The sequence below is a fragment of the Schistocerca cancellata genome, chromosome 2 (genome assembly GCF_023864275.1).
Source record: "Schistocerca cancellata isolate TAMUIC-IGC-003103 chromosome 2, iqSchCanc2.1, whole genome shotgun sequence".
Taxonomy (NCBI): domain Eukaryota; kingdom Metazoa; phylum Arthropoda; class Insecta; order Orthoptera; family Acrididae; genus Schistocerca; species Schistocerca cancellata.
In genome coordinates, this window is record NC_064627.1 from 72,979,691 (window position 1) to 73,004,388 (window position 24,698).

Sequence of the window (24,698 nt, forward strand, 5' to 3'; positions counted from 1 at the left end):
AACCTCCTGGACAAACTGCAACAAAAGAAATGCAAAAACAGGCCAGGTTTAGCAAAGAAGAAAGTTATCTTCCAAGACAATGTACGCCCGCACACGTGCTGTCACCATGGCAAAATTACATGAACTAAGGTCTGAATTTTTGTGACACCTATCTTATTCACCTGACATGGCTCTGTCAGACTCTGATTTCCTCCCAAAACTGAAAATTTTTCTCGAAGCCTGGAGGAAACTCATTTTTGAGATGGGATCAAGGCACTGGAACATCGTTGGACCAAGTGCATTAATCTATAAAGAGATTACATTGAAAAATAAAAAAGTTTCAGTGATGTAAGTACTTTTTTTCTATTCTGTTCCGAGAACTTTTCAGGCCACCCTCGTAACACGTATGTGAGAAATGATGTAAATCCTTTTGTGCGGGAAGATAAACAGTTTTGATGTATGACACAAGAACAGAGGCAATATTGTGAGGAAACGGAAGGGAATTCGATAAAAGAAAAGATCGATGTGTTGAGTGGTGTGAGGGACAGAAAAGGAAATCTGTTTACAAAGATGAAACATTAAATGAGGAGCAATGCTGATGACATTTGAGGGAAACACTGACAACTTATAAATGATTTTAAAACTACAACAAAATAGAAATCCATGACACTGACCACATAGCCATTATAGATTTACATTAATGACAAGATCTGAGCATCCATGCCTAACAGTCTTTGAGCATTCTGCATTCATAATCACATTCTGTTGTCAGGAGGAACAATGAGATGGGTGACTTGTCAGACAGTAGTATATTTCACTAATAATCAGCGGCCTGTATTTTATATTCTTAGTAACATTTGACCAAGGTGCTTGCCCTGCCTGTGATAGAGATGGGAGAATGTTGTGCTTGCCAGAGTCAGAATAATGCACTGCTCCTTTACTGATAGCTACATTTTTAAATGAGAGGGCCCACCAGCATGCGATGCATGCAAAGTATCTATATCTGTGTATTTTATTTTGACAAATTTGTTTTATTTGTTTTATTTGTTATCAAGTGTGTGGCCTTCAAATTTCTTGAGGGTTTGATACCAATTTTATCTGAAAACAATACAAACATTGAAACAGTTTTAGAAGCTGTCTCTAAGCTGTTTAGGGATGGATTTTAATGTGCAATGGGATTATTGGCTCATCCATTTTTTTGTCATATGATCCAGCACATAAATGTGTAGTACTAACCAATGTTATCTTTGAGGGTGGACACTGTATGAAAGCTTAGCAACAACTTAAGTCTTTAGAATGAAAGGCACAGTTTTAAGTCCTGGTACAGCATGCAGTTTTAATCTGCCAGGAAGTTCCAAATCAGTGCAGACTCTGCTGCAAAGTGAAAATTCATTCTGGAAGCAATCCTTGGCAGTGTGCAGGATAACTTCTGTGAAGTTTGGGAGGTAAAAGATGAGGTACTGGCAGAAGTAAAGCAAGGGTGAGTTGTGCTTGGATAGGTCAGTTGGTAGAGTGCTTGTCCACGAAAGGCAAAGATGTCAGTTCAGAGTCCCAGTCTGACACTCAGTTTTAATATGCCAGGAAGGTTCCACTTCAGTCTTGTTTGTGCCCTGTTGTCAACACTTCATTTATGTGATGAGTAGTTGATGTTACTCCACCCATAACTTTTATTACAGTGGAACTTTCCAGTATCATGTGTACAGATTAAATGATGAACAGAGCTCATGACAAACTAGAATAGTTTTAGCTCTCAAACTGTGCCTTAACATATAACGGCAAGATTCATCTGCGTTACAGTGAGACAGACATCTGCGGATGCTGTGTGTGCTTTACTGTTGCCTCAAATTCTCACTTTTCATGTCATCTATCACATATTTTCCACTCTTGATTCTGAATGTTCAGAAAGTTGTCTTGAATGTTTTGACTCATCCTGTGTGTCAGTAGACCCAAAAAATAATACTGACATGTCATATATGGATACTGAGGTAAGGCAGCAAACTATCCAACCCAATGTGTTTCTCCTCATCAATCGCTTATATCATCCAGACCCTGCCTAGCAGACCCTTTCAAATTGCCACATCCACCCAAAATTCCCTACCAACACATTCCAAATCCAGATCCTAAACTATCCCGGGGCACTGTTGTTAATCTTTCCATCAAAATCCTCAGCCCTACAGAAATTTCCATCCAATCCAAAAGCATAACTTTCAGCCCTACATCTACATTTAACCATGTTGGACTTGTCGAAGACCTACTCTTCTACCAATCCCTGCAATGGGAACACTTCTTTGCCACCAATGCCTCCAACCAAAGGCAAACTAATTCCAATACTGAACCCTGCCTCTCCCAGTTCATACTACCATCCAACCATGATTCTCCTCCTCTCCGACTTAACCGTCCGCAGCTTGTGGTCTCGCAGTCGCGTTCTCGCTTCCTGAGCACGGGGTCCCGTGTTCGGTTCCCATGGGGGTCAGGTATTTTCCCTGTCTTGAGATGACTGGGTGTTTGTGTTGTCCTCATTATTTCATCATCATTCATGAAACTGGCGAGATTGGACTGAGCACAAGTTGGGAATTTGTAAGGGCACTGATAACCATGCAGTTGAGTGCCCCACAATCCAATCATCATCATCATCATCATCATCATCATTTAACCTAACCACCCTCTGGTCATCTTCCAGGAATTACTTACCTGCAATCTGGCCTCACCATCCTTCCCCAGGTTCCTTCCTAAGAACACCAACCTTTCAGCAGAGGAAAAGACAGGCATACAGTCTCAAAACAGATCCTGACCTAATCATCCTCCCCACATACAAAGGCTCCACCACTGTTATGATGAGTCGCAGTGACTATCTGGCAGAACGCCTCAGCCAATTGTCTGGCTCACCCACCTATAAACTCTGCCAGAGTAATCCCATCCCAAAAGTCCAACATAACCTCCAGTCCCTGCTTGAAGCCTTATGCCTTTCCCAGAACCTCTCCCCTGAATCCATTTCCCTAGGACACCCGATACACCCACCTTCTACATGCTCCCCAAAATTCACTAACCCAACACTCCTGCACCCTCCCCCCCCCCCCCCCCATTGTAGCTGGTTGTTTTGCCCCCACTGACCATCACTTCCAAACAACTGCCCGTAATTTAGCCTCCCACATTAAAGATATCAATCACTTCCTTTAACGACTCTCTACCACACCACCCCTATACTTCCTGGTTCCCTACTGGTTACTGCTGATGCCACTTCCCTATACACCAACATCCCTCATGCCCAAGATCTTGCTGCAATTTAACATTACTTTTCCCACTACCTCTTTCCTTACACAGTTAACCAACTTCATCCTAAAACATTTGAACACAACCTTTCTCATTACCTCATTCCTCATACATCTATCTATCTATATCCTAACACACTTCTCCTTTGATGGGAAAATATACAAAGAAATCTATGGCACAGCCATGGGCACTCACTTGGCACCCTCCTGTGCCAACCTGTTTATGGGCCATCTAGAGGAGGCCTTCCTAGCCTCCCAAAACCCCTGGTCTGGTTCATATTCACTGGTGATATCTTCATGAAATGGACTCGGGGCCAAGACACCCTATCCTCATTCCTTCACAACCTCAACACATTCTCTCCCATCTGCTTCAATTGGTCATCCTCAAGCCAGCATGCCATATTCCTGGTCATTGACCTCCTCATCTCTTATAGCTCCATCCACACCAGTCACCAACAGTATCTTCATTCCGACAGCTGCCACCCCTTCCACACCATATTAGCCACCTGGATATGGCATATATCCAGTGACAAGAACTCCATTTCTCAGTATGCTGAAAGTCTCACCAAGGCTTTCACAGATAGGCACTATCCCCTGACCTAGTCCACAAACAAATTTTCCATACCATTTCTCCACCCCCCTCCCCCCACCCCAATCATCCTGCCCTCCCTCCCAAGAGCAAGCTACAAAAAAGTTCCCTCTTCCACACATTACCACCCTGGAATGGAGCAACTGAACCACATACTTCATCAGTACTTTATTTATCATGATGTCCTGAAATGAGGGAAACCCTACCCAAGAACTACTCACCCCTCCTAAAGTGGTGTTCTGTTGCACACCCCACCTCCATAACATTCTAGTCTATCCCTATCCTAGTCCAGTCCCAACCACTTGCCACAGGGATCATATTCCTGTGGAAGACCCAGATGCGAGACCTGCCTAATCCACCCACCCAGTACTTCCTATTCCATTCCTGTCACAAGTTTATCTTAACTCATAAAAAAGACCAAGTGATCTGTGAAAGTAGCCATGTAGTATACCAGCTCTGCTGCAGCCATTGCACAGCTTCTTACTACCAACCAGCTGTACACCACGATGAATGGCCACTGCCAAACTGTGCCCAAGAGCAAAGTAGACCACTCTCTCGCCAAACATAACAGGCTTGATTTTAATGACTGCTTCACTATCCGAGCCATCTGGATCCTTCCCTCCACCACCAGCTTTTCTGAACTGCCCACAAAATAATACCAGCCTCAACCTACAGTAACCTACTGTCCCCACACTTCTGGACATAATACCGTTGGTGGTGATAGCAAAAATGTCTCCCTGCTTACACTTCCTTGGGGTACACTGCTTTCTTGAATGAAGCAGTTTGATATTATGTTTCCAAACCTATACCAAATCAATCAAAAAAGAGTGTAAACTCAGGACATATAGTACATGAAAGGCAAAGTGTCCTCATATTCCCCATTCAAAATGATCTTCAAAAATATTATGCCAATAACTGCTGTCTTGGGCTTTCTTGATAACACACGGTGTCGTTTGTGTTGTAACATTACCTGTATTGCTGACTCCAGCATGTTGAAATAATTCAGGCTGGATGTAGCTAAGTAGACTTCTGAACATCAGAACCCAAACAAAGTGATGAGCAATTATTTGTCAAGACCCTTTCCTATGTAAGATGTTAACATGAGATAATGTTACTTCGTATGGGTGGTGTGTGAGCATTAGTAACAGTCACTGACAACCACAGCCATTTTTCACCACACAGGTCAGTCATCCTTCCTACAAAACATGGTAACCTCTTTCGCACAAGAGCATTATAGGATTTGAAGTATTTCTATTGGAGACATAAGGAGGCAGGTTTTAGCTGTACTAGGATCTTCTCTCAATGAGTCCTGCAACAATTCTAATCAAAATAATAATAATAATAATTTTTTGCTTTCAGATATCTGCTCTCTTTTATGTGAGAACACTCATAGGAAATATATCAAGTCCTGATGCAACCTTCGCAATGTGTCTTGCAAACAAAGAAAACAATAAAATAAAGACTAAGAAGACAAAAAAAGCACAAAAAACATTACCGAGAGTGACGAGAACTGGGTAAATTCCAATGCTAAGAGACACTGTCACTGTCTGCAGTTCTCTGCATATCCAATGTTTAGCTGCAAATAACTTACTTGACATGGTTGAGTGAAATTGACATTCTTTCCTTGGTAAACACATGAAGCCAGGCAAACAGGTCAAGTAGGGCTGACCGATCAAAGTTACCTCAGGAGATGCCTGCTGATGCAGTGAGCATTGTTGCTAAGGTGGCAAGATGGCTGCCTTGTGTTGTCACCAAGCATACAGAGAACCAGTGGAATAGTACTGACATAGCAGAAAGGTAGCACCAACATAGAGTGGATGGCCTGATTAATTCATGTCCGCACCATAGTTCTGTTGTGACTTGTGGTGGAACCCAGTGTCTTAGCAAAATGAGCACATGCCAGGACTGCATAAATATTCTTAATTTATAGTCAGAGGTACTGCAGTTTGCCAGCACCTAGTACCAAGGAAAGACCTATAGCAGTCTCCACAGTACTACAGGTTTTTCTCTCCAAACTTAGCCATTGCCAACTGCAGCACTGCTGTTCTTGCCAAGTCTAATGCTGTTGGCCTGCTACCTCAGAAGTCTACAGCTCAAGACTAGGGCCATGCAGCCACTCATCCATCATAACTTGGGCAAGAAAACTCCTTCCTGCTTGCCCCTGCTTGTATGGGTAGACACTGCAGTTGGGAGCTGTGTCTTGTACAATGGGTCCACGACGTGATCTCACACACCATGGCCTCATCTGGAGCTGCTTGGCTGTTGCTAGGCAGCAAGGCATTGTGGGACATTGTTTGTTGGTGTCAGCAGACTTGCCCTGCTGATGGCATCATTGCTTCCTTGCCTGCACAAAACTGCTGGCAGCCTATGACCATTATCCTCATGCTAACCATAGTACATTCCTTGCCAGCTGTGTACAGCTTACATCTTGCAGGCATTAACCTCTCTGGACATTGTCACAACTAGTGTAACACTGAGTAATAAATGAATGGTTTAACAAGACTGTTTTCTTGATGATACATCATACAACTACCAGGCAACCACTCACTGCTACCCCGCTCTGTGTGGTGGACTACCAGCATCCTGACCTCCAATTGCCCTGTTCCATCATCCACAATAGGAGCCAACCATACCAGCCACTGCAGGTGGTGACAGTAGGGGTAAATAACCAGGATCGTGTCTCTGGCTGCCGCGTGCAGTTCGGCAGTATGGTTTTCGTGGATGAGTTTTTATTTTAGTCGTCTTTTTTTTTTTGCCCACAGCCATGATGAATTACACAGGACAAGCATAGAAATCTGATGGCGTAATTCACAAAAGCAGATGAACCTGTAAAGTTTTCACAGTTTAAGGGGAATTGTAAAGCATATTATTTGCAGGCAGTCATATACCAATACTGTAATTTAATGGGTCATAAATTACTGTGTAAGTAGGCAGTGCCAGTTATGTGTGGGATACACAGACGTTATGGACATGAAGTAAGTCAGTGCTCAGAATCTCAATGGACTATGATCGTCATAAGAATTAGTGTCATTTTTCTTGTATCTCAATCCAAGTGTTTGTAGAGGAAATCCTTGCTTTGCATGTACTTTAAGTATATTGTATTGTATTGTTAGATAGAGGTTGCGCAAATGCCAGAAACACAAGCAATGACGATGCAAGAACACAGTTGAAGTTTTGACGATATGGATGGCTGAACCAATGCAGAAGAATGCCATGTTACAATGCAGCCAGACCTTTTAATGGCATAAAGTGAGTATAAACAACCCACAATGGTGAAGGCAAGAGCTTCAGTCGGTATACCAGCTCCTTCTGTGAACCACATTGCGGATGGTTTAGTGGCTCTTTTTCTGGGAAAACCAAGTAAGGATGCAAGCATAGGTTTCTGTAGCCATTGTCAAAGTCAATAGAATTGTTCTGTGTCTGTGACTTCATTGTCAATGTGTAAAACCTATGATGTACAAGTTGCCTTCGTCTGATGACTGTTGAATGAAACAAGTTTGGTTCTTACATACTGATGGGAGAGGCTGTTATTGAACTCTGGCAGGGTATTGAGCATGAGTAAGAGGGGTGTTTGGTGTTATTTATTGGTGTTTGCATTCTTTCTTTTCATTGGTAGAAATAGAGTTCATTGATTGATGTTTGCTTTATTTCTTGCCACTGGTGGAAACAGGCAAATGGGAGACGGGTGGCAGTTGTGAAGTAGCACTGTTTCCTTGCTGCATAGTGCCAGCTGAGGTGTGCCAGGGCTCTGTGGTCTCCTGTGTGTGTTGCTTCGCAAAAGCTGCCATTCCATAGGGCTGATACTACTTGCAGCCAAGATGCCAAAAGGCAGCACTTGTCCTCTTCATTCATGTTGGCAGCTCACTTGGCTATTTTTATCGCCTCTAATCTTCCTCCTGAACATAAAAAGCTGTTTCACCTGTATGCAGGCTTCTCAAAATTATATCTGTTTGCCACACTCTTCCTGCTGTTCTGCCAATGCTGACTTGATATGTTGTCTAAATCGGATAAATCTTTCATGTTCAGATTCCGATGTGCTGATGGATGCTCCTCACCTACATACACTAGTCCAAACTCAAACCTGATTTCGTAAACTCCAGTAGCATTTAGCATGTCAACCGCATATTTCACTGCACCAAGAAATCTTTTATTCTGTTGCTGCTTCAAAAAATCAGCTTGATACCTACTTGACGGGAATTTTGACGACATGTTCAGTAACCCCTTGAACATATGGTAGTAGGATGATGATTTGTGTTTCCTTCTGCACTTCCCTCCTGCATTCATCCTTTGCCACCATAGTTTTATCTATCATCTTCATCCCATAACCACTAGGTGCAACAGTGAACCTGAGGTTTTTTAGTTTAGCCTTCAGACCACCACCTTCGCTGATCCTGGGGCGCTCTTGCTTAAAGTGTGCAGGGCGTATTTCTCCTGCACAGGGTGGTGGTTGGTGGAGGCATGTAGGTACCTGTCTATACTGGTGGGCTTTCTTGTCATCAAAATACTGGAGCCAGCATTCTGGGCCATCAACACGAGGGTATCTGAACACGAAAGATATACCCAACTAAGACAACACATCAAGTCATTGCTGGCAGAACACCATGATGAGTGAGGCAGAGAGATTGAATTCTGAGATTCCTGTATACTGTTGAAACAGCCTCTTGCCTTCAGGACGAAAATTAGAAACAGCCAAGTCGCCCACCAACATGAATAAAGAGGATGGGTACCAACTTCTGGCATCTTGGTTGCCAGGAGTAACAGTGCTACAGTACAAAAACTCATTCAAAGCAACAAACGCAGGTGTGCTGGAGACCACACCGGCTGAAGGTACACAGAGTACTGGCACGCCTCAGCCAGCACTAGTAGGCAAGTGAAATGTCAAGTCACAACTGCCGACCTATTTTCCATTTGCCTATTTCCACCAGTGGCATGCAATAAAGCAAACACCAATCAAGAACCCTTACTTCCACCAATGAAACACCGAGCGAGGTGGCGCAGTGGTTAGCACACTGGACTCGCAGTCGGGAGGACGACGGTTCAATCCCGCGTCCGGCCATCCTGATTTAGGTTTTCCGTGATTTCCCTAAATCTCTCCAGGCAAATGCTGGGATGGTTCCTTTGAAAGGGCACGGCCGACTTCCTTCCCCATCCTTCCCTAATCCGATGAGACCGATGACCTCGCTGTTTGGTCTCTTCCCCCAAACCAACACCAACACACCAATGAAACGAAGTAATGAAAACACCAATACACGATGTGTAACACCACTCCTCCTCATCCTGAATAGCCAGAGTTTGATAACAGCCTCTTCTGCCAGTATGTAAGAACCAAACTTTTCTCATTCAGCAGTTAGTGAAAATAGTATCATGAGGAAGGACACTTACAATAGCAGAAGTTTTACACACTGACAATGCAGTAAAGATCCAGAAGAATACTGACTACAACTACATGTGTGTTAATGTTTACTGACAACCTGGAAGCTGCTGCTAGTCTGGGTAATTGGCCAGGCGATGTACATTTGCTTATGGCTAAGTTATAAGTAGTATATGATACAAATATGTACGCCATGTAGCTTGTGGGGTTAAATAAGGTGCACGCATTTGAACAACTTTGAAACAGAATAGTGTAGATTCTTCAGCGAATAATTTAATGAAATGTCTAAGAAATGAAACAAATTGGTGCAGGGATTCTTAGAAACAATCAGAAAAATCAATGGACATACCTATGAACTGATGCAGAATGAAGAGACAGGTAAAATTATTCTACAAGAGGCAGAACAAAGGGCACTTGATGTATTTTTGATGATAATATGGATGGAAAATCAAAAGGACTGGACTGCTGGCATTAAGGCTGTTACGCAAGTTAAGTAGGTGGACATAGTGACTCGGGGGCAGCATAAGCATAGTGTTTTTTGCTCAGAGGTAAAATGCTATACGCATGGAAGTACAGGCCATGTTCAGAAACGATGCTGCTAACCGCAATGTTATGAAGTTAGCACGGTGGGGCATTGGGCACGAGTCTGTCAAGTAAAAAGCACAGTGGACGGCATCATGGCAAGTGCCTGTTACACGCCATCAGGAATTCCTCAACTGCTAGACATCATTTCCAGTAAAACAGAACGCTGAAAAAGCATTTGCAATGGCAGATTGAAGCTTGGCTGGGATGGTAAACAGAATGGAACATAGGTATTTATTGGACACAGGGGCTTATGTTTCAGTAACTAGTCCAGACCTCCTGGGAAGGCAGAAACTGAAGTCTCCACAATGTAGATTATGTGGAGTAAGGACAATGATTTTGTATCATTCAGGTCAGTACAGACAAATTTCTGTATTTTCAGGATTATATGGAAGTATTATCCCTTGTCAGTGAGGGATAGTGCACAACCTCGGGCTGGATTTTCTTAATAAGCATCAAGAAAAAGGTGATATATCCCAGCATACTTCCAATCTCAGTGAGATGTTTTTGCAGCTGGGGACAACCGCTGCAAGTGATACAGTGTCACAAGGCTCGTGATCATGAAGGTGGAAGCGAATAAATTGCACACACATTCATTAAAGCTCAATTTGCATGATATAGTACTGAAAGGTACAGGAAAATTACTGTGGGCGAGTGTTGACCTAAGGGACAATGTGTTGTGTGTTATAGAGCCATTAGAACTTGATGATGAACTGGATACTTTGCACTGTTTTCTGTGTAGAAATGTGGCAAACACACAGGAAATGGATATTATACAGTTGCAATGAGTGTAGATAATTCTGGATCTGACGAAGAAGATCAGTCAAGATGCCTACTGATTGCCAATTTGAACATCGTAGATGGGGATGATTTGGATAGGTCGAGTGGGAACATTTGCCACAAGCAAATCATCAATGCATCTGTATTAGACAATGAGGTAAAGCATTTAAAAGGAAAGGATAAGTCTGCTATGGAAATTCTATCAGTACGATTTGCAGATTTGTTCAATCCTAGTGGCCCAATACCAGTGACACCCATGTCTTAGCAAAATATTCAGATGTGGAATAACCCCCAGTCTAGAGAAAGCCGTACAGAATACTCAAATGTCTGCAATGTGTAAGAAAAATTCATCAGTCAGCAATTAGCTGATGCCATACTGAGGAGAGTGATGTTCCAGGGGGAGCAGCCATCATTGTCCCAAAGAAATTACCAGATGGAACAAAGAAATACAAATTTTGTTGTGATTAAAAATACCTAATCACAAGAACAATCAAGGATGCATATCCTACGCTGAACTTAACAGAAACTTTGGACAACCTAGGTGAATGTAAATACTTTTCCACAATGGAGTTGGAGAGTAGATATTATGGATTAGAATCGGTTCCAGATGATTGGCCGCAGATTGAATTTACCATTCCATGAGGTCACAATCAGTATACACAGGTGCCATTCAGGTTCAAAAAGACACCAGCCACATTGCAGAGGTTACTGAATGTAGCACTAAGGAGATTAAAGCCATGGCAAGTATACAGTCCATTTAGAGGAAGATACTGTGTCTTCTAAAGATCTAAAGGTGCATGCCCAGTGACTGGAGGAAGTGTTCAAGAGGTTGTGTTCGGCATGTTTAACATTAAGTATTGGAAAATGTCGCTTTACATCCATGGAGGTAAACTATTTAGGTCATGTGATTAGCCAAGATGGCATCAAGGCTGACAAGGTTACGTGCTGTCCCTGATTTCTTACTGCCACAAACAACAAGCAGCTTCAATCATTTCTAAGACTGTGTTATTAGTATAGAAAATTCATTTTGCTGAAATTGCTAGACAGTCAACTCACTTGTTGAGAAAAGTGTGGAATTCCAGTGGTCAACTGTCAGACCAGATTTGAGAAATATAAAGAAGCATTAAAGACCAGCCAACATTAATATATGCATATTATGAGAAGGAATCTACCCTTTCCTGTGACACAAGCAATCACGCAATTGGGTGTATTCTAAGTTACGACACAGAAGGCAGGGAACACCCAGTAGCACACATACATTGAGATAGTTGAATAAAGGTGAATGGAATTACAAAATCACAGAGAAAGATACGGCGAGTGTTATACATGGTATTATCTATTTCTGTTGTTACCTATATGGTTGGAAATACAAATTTATGATGGACTATGCAGCATTAAAGTGGTTTACAGGAATTGAAGATCCTTCGAGTTGATTAACACACTGTGTTTTAAAACTTAGTGAATTCTATTACAAGATGCAGCAGGAAAAACAGCAATGTTGATGGCTTGCACAGAAAGATTGGCAGAAACTTAGCCGTGTGGCAAGAAGTGCAGATTGCCGACACAAAGACTGCCAGTTATTTAGCACACAGCCACAATTCGCAACACACAAGGGGCTATTGTGTAGGATGATGAAGTGCAAGCCACATATTGAGATATCTTCAGCTTTGAAGGCTGAAGTGTTGATGGAAGCACATGACCATGCATTAACAGGTACCACAGAGCAAAGGATAACTAATGATTGAACAGCTGAGTAACACTGGCAGGGGACACGGAGGCAGGATGTCTACCAGTATGTGAGGAATGGTATCCCTCGTGCACAACATGCTGATCTGAGTTATCAATGAGTACCAGAGATATTACCAGAGGCATCAAAATAATTTGAAATGGTGGGAATGGACATTTTGGGTCTGTTCAACATAAAACTGGCAGGTAACCGCAATGTGTTAACCATCATAGACCACTTTTCAAATTATGTCACAACTGCAATCACGAAGCAACATGCGAATAAAGTGGCACAGACTACGGTAAACAACTGGTTACTGAAATTTGGCATTCCTGACAATAATTACAGACCATGGCACCAACTTTATTTTGAGTTGATTAAACAATTATGCTCTCTATTGCAGATGCAGAAGCTCAGAACTAGACCTTTTCCCACCCCCACCAGGCCCCCATCAAATGGGAGAAGGGAATGTGTACATCATACTGTTGGCAAGATGTTAAGTTGTTATATATACAGCCACTAGAATGATTAGGATGTTTACCTGCATTACGTCACAGTTGCGTACACTTCTAAAGTACACAGCAGCATTGGACTTTCACTATACAAAATTGTTATACAGTAGAAAGATGGCAACACCTTTTGAAGTGAATAAGTCTAAAATTAGGAAAAAATGGAAAGTTGGTGAAGAAGTTTGTGAAGACATTATGGGAGGTTTGGAAATGGACGAAAAAAGTAAATATGATACCGCTCAAATGTCAAGAACAAGTGGGACAATATGTTGACAAATTACCTGAGTACAAAATCAGTCAATGGGTTATCCTGGTGAATCCCTGCAGACCAAAGGGTAAAATAAAAAAAAATTTCTTCACTCAGTACCAAAGGCAATATCAAGTCATAGAAATGACTTCATTTGTGAATGTGAAGTTACAGTTATCAACAAAAACTTCCATTGTTCATGTAGGGTGCATCAAGCTTAAGAGAACTGTGGATGCTCTGCCATAAATACCAGTGATGTTACCAGTGAAGGGGGAAAAAAAAGGGAGCCGACTAGCAGGATGTATGCAGAGTAGCTTGAGAACCCAGATTACACCAATAGATATCTGCATCTAAATCTAGATATATCAGCAGGGCAGGATAAATGAAGTAGTTTTATGAGTAAAACATATGATGACTGTGCTACTATTTTATTGTAGTGGTCTTATGCTGCATTTTGTGAAGTTCTGTGATGGGCGTTTAGTTTGTAAGTGAAGGGGAGCATGCTACAACGATATGGTGGCAGTATGGTAATGAATTGTGTATGCCCACCTTTGTGAGATGGGAGAGAGAATGATGCAAATTCTTTTACCCCAGATGGTGTTACTGTGATGTCTTCCAAAGATTGAGGTGACAAAGCTAGGTTGACAACTTGCAACACAACCACAAGAAACACTGTCACTGTAAGCTGCATTGAAGAATGACTGACACAGCTATAGCCTCGTCCACAAACATTTTGCTACGCCACTGCATCCATTCATCTACTTGTGGCTGAGCACCAGGAAAACTTTACGTTATTATCTGGTAGACACTGGGTCTGACGTAAGCACATTGCCAATAGACAGAGATATGTAACTCAAGGACAGTTTGTTAGTTCGCCTCACAGCAGCAAACATCTGATAACAATGTATGGTGGCTGCAGCAAAGGTGTGAATTTAGGTTTTCATAATACGAGGGCTATCCACAAAGTACATTATGTTTTGGAATTAAAAATAAATAAAGTTTTGGAAATTTTTTAAATTATTTTTTATTATATTAAAGCCACACTTAAATACTACTTTTCTACATAGTTGCCATTTAAATTAAGCCACTTATCGTAGCGATGGACGAGCTTGGAAATTCCTTTGTCGTAAAATTCGGCCGCCTGCGCCTTCAACCACGTGGTTACCTCTTCTTGAAGCTGTGCGTCGTCATCAAAACGCTGCATAGCCAACCACTTCTACATTGCTGGGAATAAGTGGAAGTCGCTTGGTGCCAGGTCAGGACTGTATGGCGGATGAGGAAACAACTCCCACTTAAAAGATTCGAGAACTTCACGAGTGGCATTTGCCGTGTGGGCCCGGGCGTTGTCGTGAATCAGCAAGATCTTTGAGCCCAACTTTCCCCTGCGCTTGTTTTGTATTGCTCTTCTGAGGTTGTGCAGAGTTTGGCAATACCTTTGAGAGTTTATTGTAGTGCCTCTTTCCAGGAAATCCACAAAAATCACACCTTTTCTGTCCCAAAAGACAGTCGTCATCACCTTCCTTGCCGACATTGTCTGCATGCATTTCTTGGGTTTTTGGGGGGAATTTGTGTGCCCCCACTGCATTGACTGCAATTTTGTCTCTCAGTTCACATGCTTAACCCATGTTTTGTCACCAGTAACGATGCGATCGAGTAATGAGTCGCCATCTTTCTCATAAGCGTCCAAACACGTTAACGCTGCAGCCATTCGCTGATTTTTGTGAATCTCTGTCAAGATTTTTGGTATCCATCTTGCACAAAACTTGTGGTAACCAAGCTTTTCGGTGACGATTTCATGCAACAAACTTCGCGAAACTTGTGGAAAACTCATAGAGAGTTCCGTTATTATGAAATTACGGTTTTCACAGACCGCGGCATCGACTTTTTCGACAAGTTCGGCAGTCACTATGCTGGGTCCTCCTCTTCACTCTTCGTTGTGAACTTTAGTTTGGCCATTTTTAAATTTTATGACCCATTGACGCACTCCACCTTCAGTGATTATGTTGTCCCCATACACTTCACAAAGCTGCCGATAGATTTCTCTCGGTGTACAGTTTTTTGCAGTCAGAAACCTTATTACAGCACGCACTTCACACTTCGCAGCATTTTCAATTAACGCTGACAATTCAAATTGTCACAGTAACTCAACAGAGTACAGCACGAACCTCTCACTAGCACGCCAGGATGCCGACTGAGCGGCGGAATGCCATGACACCAAGATGGCCGCGCTAGCCCTGCCCCTAACGGACACAAACGAAAACGTAATGTACTTTGTGGATAGCCCTTGTACTTGTCATTGCACATTTGTAGTGACGGATATGCCAGAACCAGTCTTAGGAGCAGATTTTCTGTACGCATACAGTAACACCACCAATATTCTGTTGGCTTGACTCAGGAAAGGAGAAGAAGTGGCGACTGGGTTTCTAGGAAAATTCAGAGAAAGAGGAGGTAGTTGGGTACAAGTGACAGAGGTAGACCAGCGCATGGACCTGACCACACAAATACCGACCACAGTGGCACATAACACGATTCATCACATAAACACAGTGCCAAGCCCTCCAGTCTCTTTTAGAGTGAGAAGATTGGCAGCAGCACATTCATGGGCACAAAGGCCGAGTTCAAACGTATGTTAGAAAAAGGAGTGATACGAAAATCTGACAGTGCATGAGTCTCCCCTTTATGCCTATTAAAAAAGACGTATGCCATTTGGCCTTAAAAATGTGGCAATGTTTCACTGATGAGGCGTTATGAGGATTAGACTTCACCTTCGCCTGTCTTGACAACATACTGGTGTTTTCAGCGACATAAAATCTCCATGAGGTGCAGCTTAAAGCAGTTTTTGATAGACTATGTAGATACAGGAAGATAATTAATGAAAATAAGTGCAACTTGCAAAAAAATCCACATGACATACCTGGTTCACACAGTTCCAGCAGACAACATCTGTGCATTGGAAGAGAAAGCAAAATTCATATAACAAACACCTTGGCCATTGGATTTGTGATAATTATGTAAGTTACTAGGTGTTGTAAATTTTTACTGACAACATCTGCTGGGAGCAGCTCCTTTACAAGCACCACTCGCAGAGGCGGTGACAGATCCTAATACCAATAAACATCACAAGCTAGACTGGATACTTTGCATGCAGCAAGTCTCTGAACAGATCAAGACAAGTCTGAAGCAAGCGGTTTTACTGGCCCATCCTGAAAGAGATGCAACACTACCTAAAACAGTCGATCCAAATCAGCCAGCCATTGGAGCAGCGTTGCATAAAGGGTGTGTTGGGCACTGCCAGCCATTAGGGTTTTTGTCACAAAAACTCATGGAAGCACATAGGAACTGGAGTGTGTAAAACCGAGAACTGTTAGCAGTATACGCAGCAAAAAGGCACTTTTGACCTTATGTTGATGGTTGACCATTTTCAGTGTTCACAGATCACAAACCACTCTCCTTTGCGTTCAGCAAGCATACAGACACTCTGTCAGTTAGGCACTTCAGACAGAGTAAATAAGTCTGTTCACCATTGACTTATGTCGTGTAAAAGGAGCAGGGAATATTGTATCAAACTATTTCTCAAGTGTTGCGGCGAGAACCAATTCTGTGGATTATGCGAGGCGGGCAAGAGAGCAATGAGAAGACATACAACTTCACATTTTTGGCAGAGTACCTCTACACTGTTGAGACTGCAGGAATATGTCTGGAAGGTGATGAAATTAAAATATGTGAGATACCTCACAAGGAAAACATAGACCATTCATTTCTGAATGTTTATGGTGCGAGGTATTTGGCTCATCCAGGTACACGAACAAGTTGCTGATGGAATGCTTTGTTTGGCCTGGAGTGAGGAATAAGTGTTGAAGGTGGACACAGGCATACTCTGCCTGTCAACATTATAATGTGGGATGTCATGTGAAAAAACCAGTGGGGCACTCTGATGAACCATCTGGTCGTTTTGAACACGTGCACCTCAACATCTTTGGTCCACTACTGGTGTCTGAAGGTTACTGTTATCTGCTAGCAGCAATTGACAGGTTTACGAGGTGGGCAGAAACCATATCGATTCAAGACATATCAGCAGAGACAAAGTCGAAATTTCTTGGTGACATAGGTAGCAAGATTTGAATGCCCCGTGCAAGTCATGACTGACCAGGATTGTCAGTGCAAATCCTTTTCTTGAACTGACAAACATTTGTGGACTCTGACGTCACCATAGAACAAGTTATCGTCCAGAAAGTAAAGCAATGATAGCAATGGCAGAAAACACTTAAGGCTGCATTGATGTGCCATGGTGACAGTTGGTCTCCTAAAGGGACATCCTCCTCTAGCATTACTTTTTCTCAACAGTAGTAGTCAATACCAGTAATATTTTTTGAATTTTAAACAGGTCAATATTATCGCTGTTGCTTTTATGAAAAATTTCATATAATTTTATACACAATATATTATATTTCAAGCTAAAATTTTTGAAAAGTAATTACTTTACTTTCATTGCAACAACTGATATGTACTAGCTATGAACGTACACTCAATTTTTTTCCCCTGGAAACATTTGAAATTACAAAATATTTGACACACTTAAAATTTCTATTATTAATTATGCAATCAAGTACTGCTTATTATGTTTATTTCTGGATTCATTTATGAAATAATAATTGAACGTAACAGAAATTCATTTGTCAAGAAAAATTGTAAACCCTTTGGAATACTGTTATTACCGCAGAGTGAAGTAGTAGTAAGCATGCCTCTGATGTGATTAAGACACATTTTTTGTATTTGGGCAAACAATGTAATTTCGACTTTGTTAATGGGAAAATTTAAAAGACTGTGTGATATATTAAAATGTGACAAAATAAATTAATGTACAACAATGAGAACCTATAATGTTAGAATTTCAGTTTCAAGGATCAGACCCCTGGACAAGGACAACTGGAGCTAAGTCTACAAGAAAAGGGTAAGTAAACTAAAAAGTTTATTGTAATCTTACTCCTGTTAAATCTTCAGATTGGTTGGTTGGTTGGTTTGTGGGATTAAAGGGACCAGACTGCTACGGTCATCGGTCCTTTTTTCCAAAAAAACCACCCAAAGAGAATAAAAAACCAACAACATAAAAGACAGCAGACGACACAGGACAAGAAATACTCCGACAGAGATCAGACAAAACAAATTAAAACACACAGAGTGTGACAATGGTTGGCCGACAATAGAGAAAAAAAGAGGAAAAGCCAACCACCAAGAACACATTAAAAACTCAGTTTAAAATCAGAGGCTAAAAGCCAGAATCAACACTAAAAAACATAAACACTCAGATTAAACAATAAAACCCCCTGACCGAATAAAACACAAAACTAAGTCCACCATGGCAGAGTCATCTATTAAAAGGGCAGAGAGCATGTCAGGCAGCGCAAACGTCTGCCTGAGCACAGATAAAAGTGGACAGTCCAACAAAATGTGGACCACTGTCAATGCCGAGCCGCAGCGACAGAGAGGGGGGGTCCTCACGGCGCAATAAGTGGCCGTGGGTCATCCGTGTGTGCCCAATATGCAGTCGGCAGAGGACGACAGACTCCTTGCGAGAGACTCGCAAGGAGGAGTGCCACACAGTCGTCGTCTCCTTGACGGCACGGAGTTTGTTAGGGGTGGCCAGACTGCGCCATTCAGCGTCCCAAAGCGAGATAACTTTGCGGCATAAGACTGCCCTCAAATCAGTCTCCGGAAGGCCAATGTCTAGAGTGGGTTCACTGGTGGCCTGTTTGGCCAGGCTGTCAACACGTTCATTGCCCAGGATACCGACATAACCGGGGGTCCACACAAAGACCACAGAGCGGCCACAACGGGCAAGAGTATGCAGGGACTCATAGATAGCCATCACCAGACGAGAATGAGGGAAACACTGGTCGAGAGCTCGTAAATCGCTCAGGGAATCGCTACAGATAACAAAGGGCTCACCTGAGCAGGAGCGGATATACTCTAGGGCACGAAAGATGGCGACCAGCTCAGCAGTGTAAACGCTGCAGCCATCCGGCAAGGAACGTTGTTCAGAATGGTCCCCTAGAGTTAGCGCATAACCAACACGACCAGCAATCATCGAACCGTCAGTGTATACAACGCCAGAGCCCTGATACATGGCCAGGATGGAATAAAAGTGGCGGCGGAAGGCCTCTGGAGGGACTGAGTCCTTCGGGCGCTGTGCCAAGTCGAGCCGAAGGCAAGGGCGAGGAACACACCATGGGGGTGTACGCAAAGTGGCCTGGAAAGGAGGTGGAACAGTGAAAACCCTAAGCCCGGAGAGAAGCTCTTTGGCGCGGACCGCGATCGTACAACCTGACGTTCTGGCGGATGGACGACCGATTGCGGGAACAGGAGACGATAGTTTGGATGCCCGGGCAAGCTAAAAACATGGACACCATAAGTGGCCAGCAAACGTTGGCGCCGTAACCGCAAGGGAGGGACACCTGCCTCCACTAGTATGCTGTACACACGGCTGGTCCGGAAGGCACCAGTGGCAAGTCGTATTCTGCTGTGTAAGATTGGGTCCAGCACCCGCAACGCAGACAGGGATGCGGAGCCATAAGCCAGGCTCCCATAATCCAGACGAGACTGGATCAATGCCTGGTAGAGCCGTAACAGGGTAGATCGGTTGGCGCACCAGCTGGTGTGGCTCAAGCATCGCAGAGCATTTAGATGCCGCCAACACGCCTGTTTAAGCTGCCGAATATGAGGCAGCCAAGTCAATCGGGCATCAAAAAATAAACCCAAAAACCTGTGGGTCTCCACCACAGCAAGAAGTTCGCCGTCAAAATAAAGCCGTGGCTCAGGATGGACCGTTCGGCACCAGCAGAAATGCATAACGCGGGTCTTGGCAGCCGAAAACTGAAAATCAAGCGCTACAGCCCAAGACTGCGCCTTGCGGATTGCGCCCTGTAGCTGACGTTCATTAGCTGCAATGCCAATAGAACTATAGTAAAGGCAGAAGTCGTCAGCATACAGGGAAGCGGAGACAGAATTTCCCACCGCTGCAGCGAGCCCGTTTATTGCAATTAAAAACAGGCAGACACTGAGGACAGATCCCTGTGGTACCCCGTTCTCCTGGACTCAGGAGGAGCTATGGGAGGCTGCGACTTGCACGCGGAAGGTACAATACGACAGAAAATTGCGGATAAAGATCAGCAGAGGGGCCCAAGACCCCATCCATGAAGCGTAGAAAGGATGTGATGACGCCATGTCGTATCGTACGCCTTCCGCATGTCGAAAAAGACAGCGACCAGGTGCTGACGGCGGGCAAAGGCAGTACGGATGGCCAACTCCAGACTCACCAGATTGTCAGTGGCGGAGCGGCCTTTACGGAACCCACCCTGAGACGGAGCCAGAAAGCCCCGAGACTCCAGTACCCAATTCAAGCGCCGGCTCACCATCCATTCGAGAAGCTTGCAAAGAACGTTGGTGAGGCTAATGGGGTGGTAGCTGTCCACCTCCAAAGGGCTCTTGCCCGGTTTCAAAATGGGGATGACAATGCTTTCCCGCCATTGTGACAGAAACACACCCTTGACCCAGAGACGGTTGTAAAGGTCGAGGAGGCGTTGCTTGCAGTCCACTGAAAGGTGTGTCAGCATCTGACAGTGGATGCGATCTGGCCCAGGAGCGGTATCAGGGCAAGCGGCAAGAGCACTGTGAAATTCCCACTCACTGAATGGAGCATTGTAGGATTCAGAATGATGGGTGCGAAAAGAAAGGCTCCGACGTTCCATCCGCTCGTTAATGGAGCGGAAGGCCAGTGGGTAATTGGAAGAAGCGGAACTCAGAGCAAAATGCTCGGCCAAGCTGTTGGCAATTTCGTCAGTCTGTACAAACTGCTCCATTCAGTGAGAGCGCAGGGACGCTGACAGGGGTCCGATAGCCGTAGACGCGTCGAATCTTGGCCCAGACCTGCAATGGAGTGACATGGAGGCCAATGGTGGACACATACCGCTCCCAGCACTCCTGCTTGCCTTGGCGGATAAGGAGATGTGCTCGCGCACGCAGCCGTTTGAAGGCGATAAGGTGGTCTATGGAGGGATGTCGCTTGTGACGCTGGAGTGCCTGCTGGCGATCTTTAATCACTTCAGCGATCTCAGGCGACCATCAAAACACAGTCCGCCGCCAAAGGGACCCAGAAGAACGGGCAATGGCAGATTTGGCGGCAGTAACGATGCCGGTGGTGACCGATTGAACCACCGCATCAATGTCATCATTAGAGAGAGAGGCTCAATAGCGGCAGTGGAGCAGAACAAGTCCCAGTCAGCCTTATTCATAGCCCATCTGCTAGGGCGCCCAGAAGAGTGTCACCGTGGCAGTGACAGAAAGATCGGAAAGTGGTCACTACCACACAGGTCGTCATGCACTCTCCATTGGACAGATGGTAAGAGGCTAGGACTGCAGATCGAAAGGACGATGGCGGAGTATGTGCCATGCACCACGCTGAAGTGTGTGAAGGAATCATCATTTAGAAGCGAAAGATCGAGCTGTGCCAGGAAATGCTCAATGGTGGCACCGCGACCTGTCGCCACCAACCCACCCCACAGAATGTTATGGGCGTTGAAGTCGCCCAATAACAAGAAAGGTGGCGGCAATTGGGCTATCAGCGCAACCAGGACATGCTGCGCAACATCACCATCGGGTGGAAGGTAAAGACTGCAGACGGTAACAGCCTGTGGCGTCCACACCCGAACATCGACAGCCTCTAAATGTGTTTGTAGAGGGACAGACTCGCTGTGAAGAGAGTTAAGGACATATATGCAGACGCCACCACACCCTTTCATAAGCTGCCCGGTTCTTAAAATAACCCCGATAGCCACGGAGGGCGGGGGTTCGCATTGCTGGAAACCAAGTTTCCTGAAGAGCAATGCAGAAGAAAGGGTGAAGGCTGATAAGTTGACGGAGCTCAGCTCGGTGGTGGAAGAAACCGCTGCAGTTCCACTGGAAGATGGTACTGTCCATGTCTGAGAAAGGCGTGACGGGACTTGGAAGGCAGATTACGCTGCTGGGTCACCTGCTGCCTCAGATTGAGCACCTGTGCTAGTGTTATCCTTGGTGTCTGAGGGACCGGCGAGATCAAGGTCCTCAGCGGACGCCAGAATCTCCACCTCATCCTCAGACGCAGAGCTGGAAGGTTGCGGTGGGGTGGCTGCCACCGCGAGTTCCTAGGGCTTAGAGCTCTTCTTCTTGGGTTTCTCACACTGCTCCTTGGGTTTCACTGGCTGGCAGGGCTTCACCGATTCAGTCTCCGGGACGGAGGAGGATTGTGAAGCCCTACGACCAGCTGACTGTGGGCACTTACGCCACTGTCGGTCGTTAGCCTTCCCACTGGTGGAAACCTGGGAAGGGAGGGACCCAAGGGACCCCTTGCGGACGTGAGAAGACGAAGAAGTTGGACACTTCTCTGGCTTAGAAGCGGGAGCGGGGACGGACGTCCCCGATGGGTGGGATGGTATTGCTTCTGAGGTAGGTGGTGCAGGAGCAACCCGGTGGGTAGAGCCCCCCCCCCACTGGCAAGGGGACAGGAGGAGTTGTACTACTTGTCGATCCGGCCGGAATTCGAGAAACTGATGGGGCTAGCACAGGGGTTATAGCAGCGGCATAGGAAGATGTCATTCTCACGGGATGGAGTTGGTCATATTTAATTTTGGCCTCAGCATAGGTCAGTCGGTCCAGGGTCTTGTATTCCACGATTTTACGCTCTTTCTGGAAGATTCGGCAGTCTGGCGAGCAAGGTGAATGGTGCTTCCCGCAGTTGACACAGATGGGAGGCGGGGCACATGGAGTATTGGGATGTGATGGGCGTCCGCAATCTTGACATGTGAGGCTGGAAGTGCAGCGGGAAGACATATGGCCGAACTTCCAGCACTTAAAGCACCGCATCAGGGGAGGGATATAGGGCTTGACGTCACATCGGTAGACCATCACCTTGACCTTTTCCGGTAATGTATCCCCCTCAAAGGCCAAGATGAAGGCACCGGTAGCAATCTGATTTTCCTTCGGACCCCGATGAACGCGCTGGACGAAATGTACACCTCGGCGCTCTAAATTGGCGCGCAGCTCGTCATCAGACTGCAAAAGAAGATCCCTTATGGTAAATAACTCCCTGGATCATATTTAAACTCTTATGGGGTGTGATCGTAACGGCAACATCCCCCAACTTGTCACAAGCAAGTAACCGTTGTGACTGGGCAGAGGATGCCGTTTGTATCAGGACTGACCCAGAGCGCATTTTGGACAAGCCCTCCACCTCCCCAAACTTGTCCTCTAAATGCTCGACGAAGAACTGAGGCTTTGTGGAGAGAAAAGACTCCCCATCAGCTCTCGTACAAACTAAGAATCGGGGCGAATAACTGCTACTGCCATCCTGAGACTTACGTTCCCCCCACAGTGTGGCCAGGGAGGGGAACGTTTTCGGATCGTACTTCTGAGCATTAAATTGAGCCCGAGAACGCTTAGAGACTGCTGGCAGCTGGCCACCAGCGAGAGAAGATGTATCACGCTTCATTGCGGGTCATCCGCCCTGATGCCACCTACTCCGACCAAGGGCCCTCCCCACGGGCGCCACCCAGCCGCAGCAAGAGCCACCTGGCAGAATGGCCGTTGCCGGGAGTCCCGATACCCCAGGAGGATAGGCATCTATTCCCTGGCATACGTGGGGAGTTAACGGCGCAGGCATCAGTAGAGTGATCCCTGTGTTGTCAGGGGGCTACAACCAACAGGGTACATGGCGGACCCACCACAACGGACTGACTACCGTGCTGGATGTTAGGTAACATGTGGTCCATGGTCGCCGTCAGTGCAGAAAGAGGCACTGCACAGTGCAAGGTGTAACCTCCACACAGGAACGTAGTCATGCCCAAGAGATGGAGAGCGGGCAGGACTGCAATTCAACGGCGAATAAGCTGGCGAAAGGTCTGATCGCAAGATGGACACAGTGCACCAAGTAAGGTGCCCTTCCCCAATTGGCTCGCTCTTCGGAAAATTTTGAGAGATGGAGGTCAAACCCAACAGGGGACCATCACATAAGGCCGAAAAGTTTGAGACTCCTTTTAGTCGCCTCTTACGACAGGCAGGAATACCGCGGGCCCATTCTAACCCCCGAACCCGCAGGGGAGGAAATCTTCAGAAAAGATTACAGTCTACAGCATTGCCACTGGTGTTATTGGGTCTGTGCACTGTTTTCAAACCAGACCTAGGGGCATCCACAGCAGAGCTTCTGCACGGAGAAGTCTTGCACCTTCCTAGTGAGTTCTTTGAAGAGTGTAGGAGTTAGACTGGCTTACTGCATTTATTGAAGAGGGTTAAAGCACAGCTGGCTAATCTCCAGCCACAACAGTTGAAATGGCATGGTGACACTCCGTCATTGGTGCACAGAGACTTAAGCAAGTGTTCACATGTGATGTTATGAACCAACACAGTAAGAGGCCCATTGCAGAGTGGACTTTATAAAGTACAGCAATGTAAGGCACACACAATGAAGCTCCAGGTTAACAATAAACCGGTGCTGTGTCAGTCGATCGAGTGGAGCCTTCTCATTTACTGCTGGAAGACTTAAAGCATCAAGACGTACAAGACTCACAGCGGAATATGGTGCCAGAATAGGTGCAAGCATCTTCCAGAACAGCAAATAAA

The 24,698-nt window shown here is 45.0% G+C and overlaps 1 protein-coding gene across 1 annotated transcript in view; it reads right to left on the minus strand.

Annotated features, from left to right (window-relative positions):
- Nucleotides 1-24,698, minus strand: part of LOC126161341 (elongation factor G, mitochondrial) — an 88,813-nt gene that overhangs the window by 51,109 nt on the left and 13,006 nt on the right. The gene's annotated exons all lie outside the window — the stretch shown is intronic.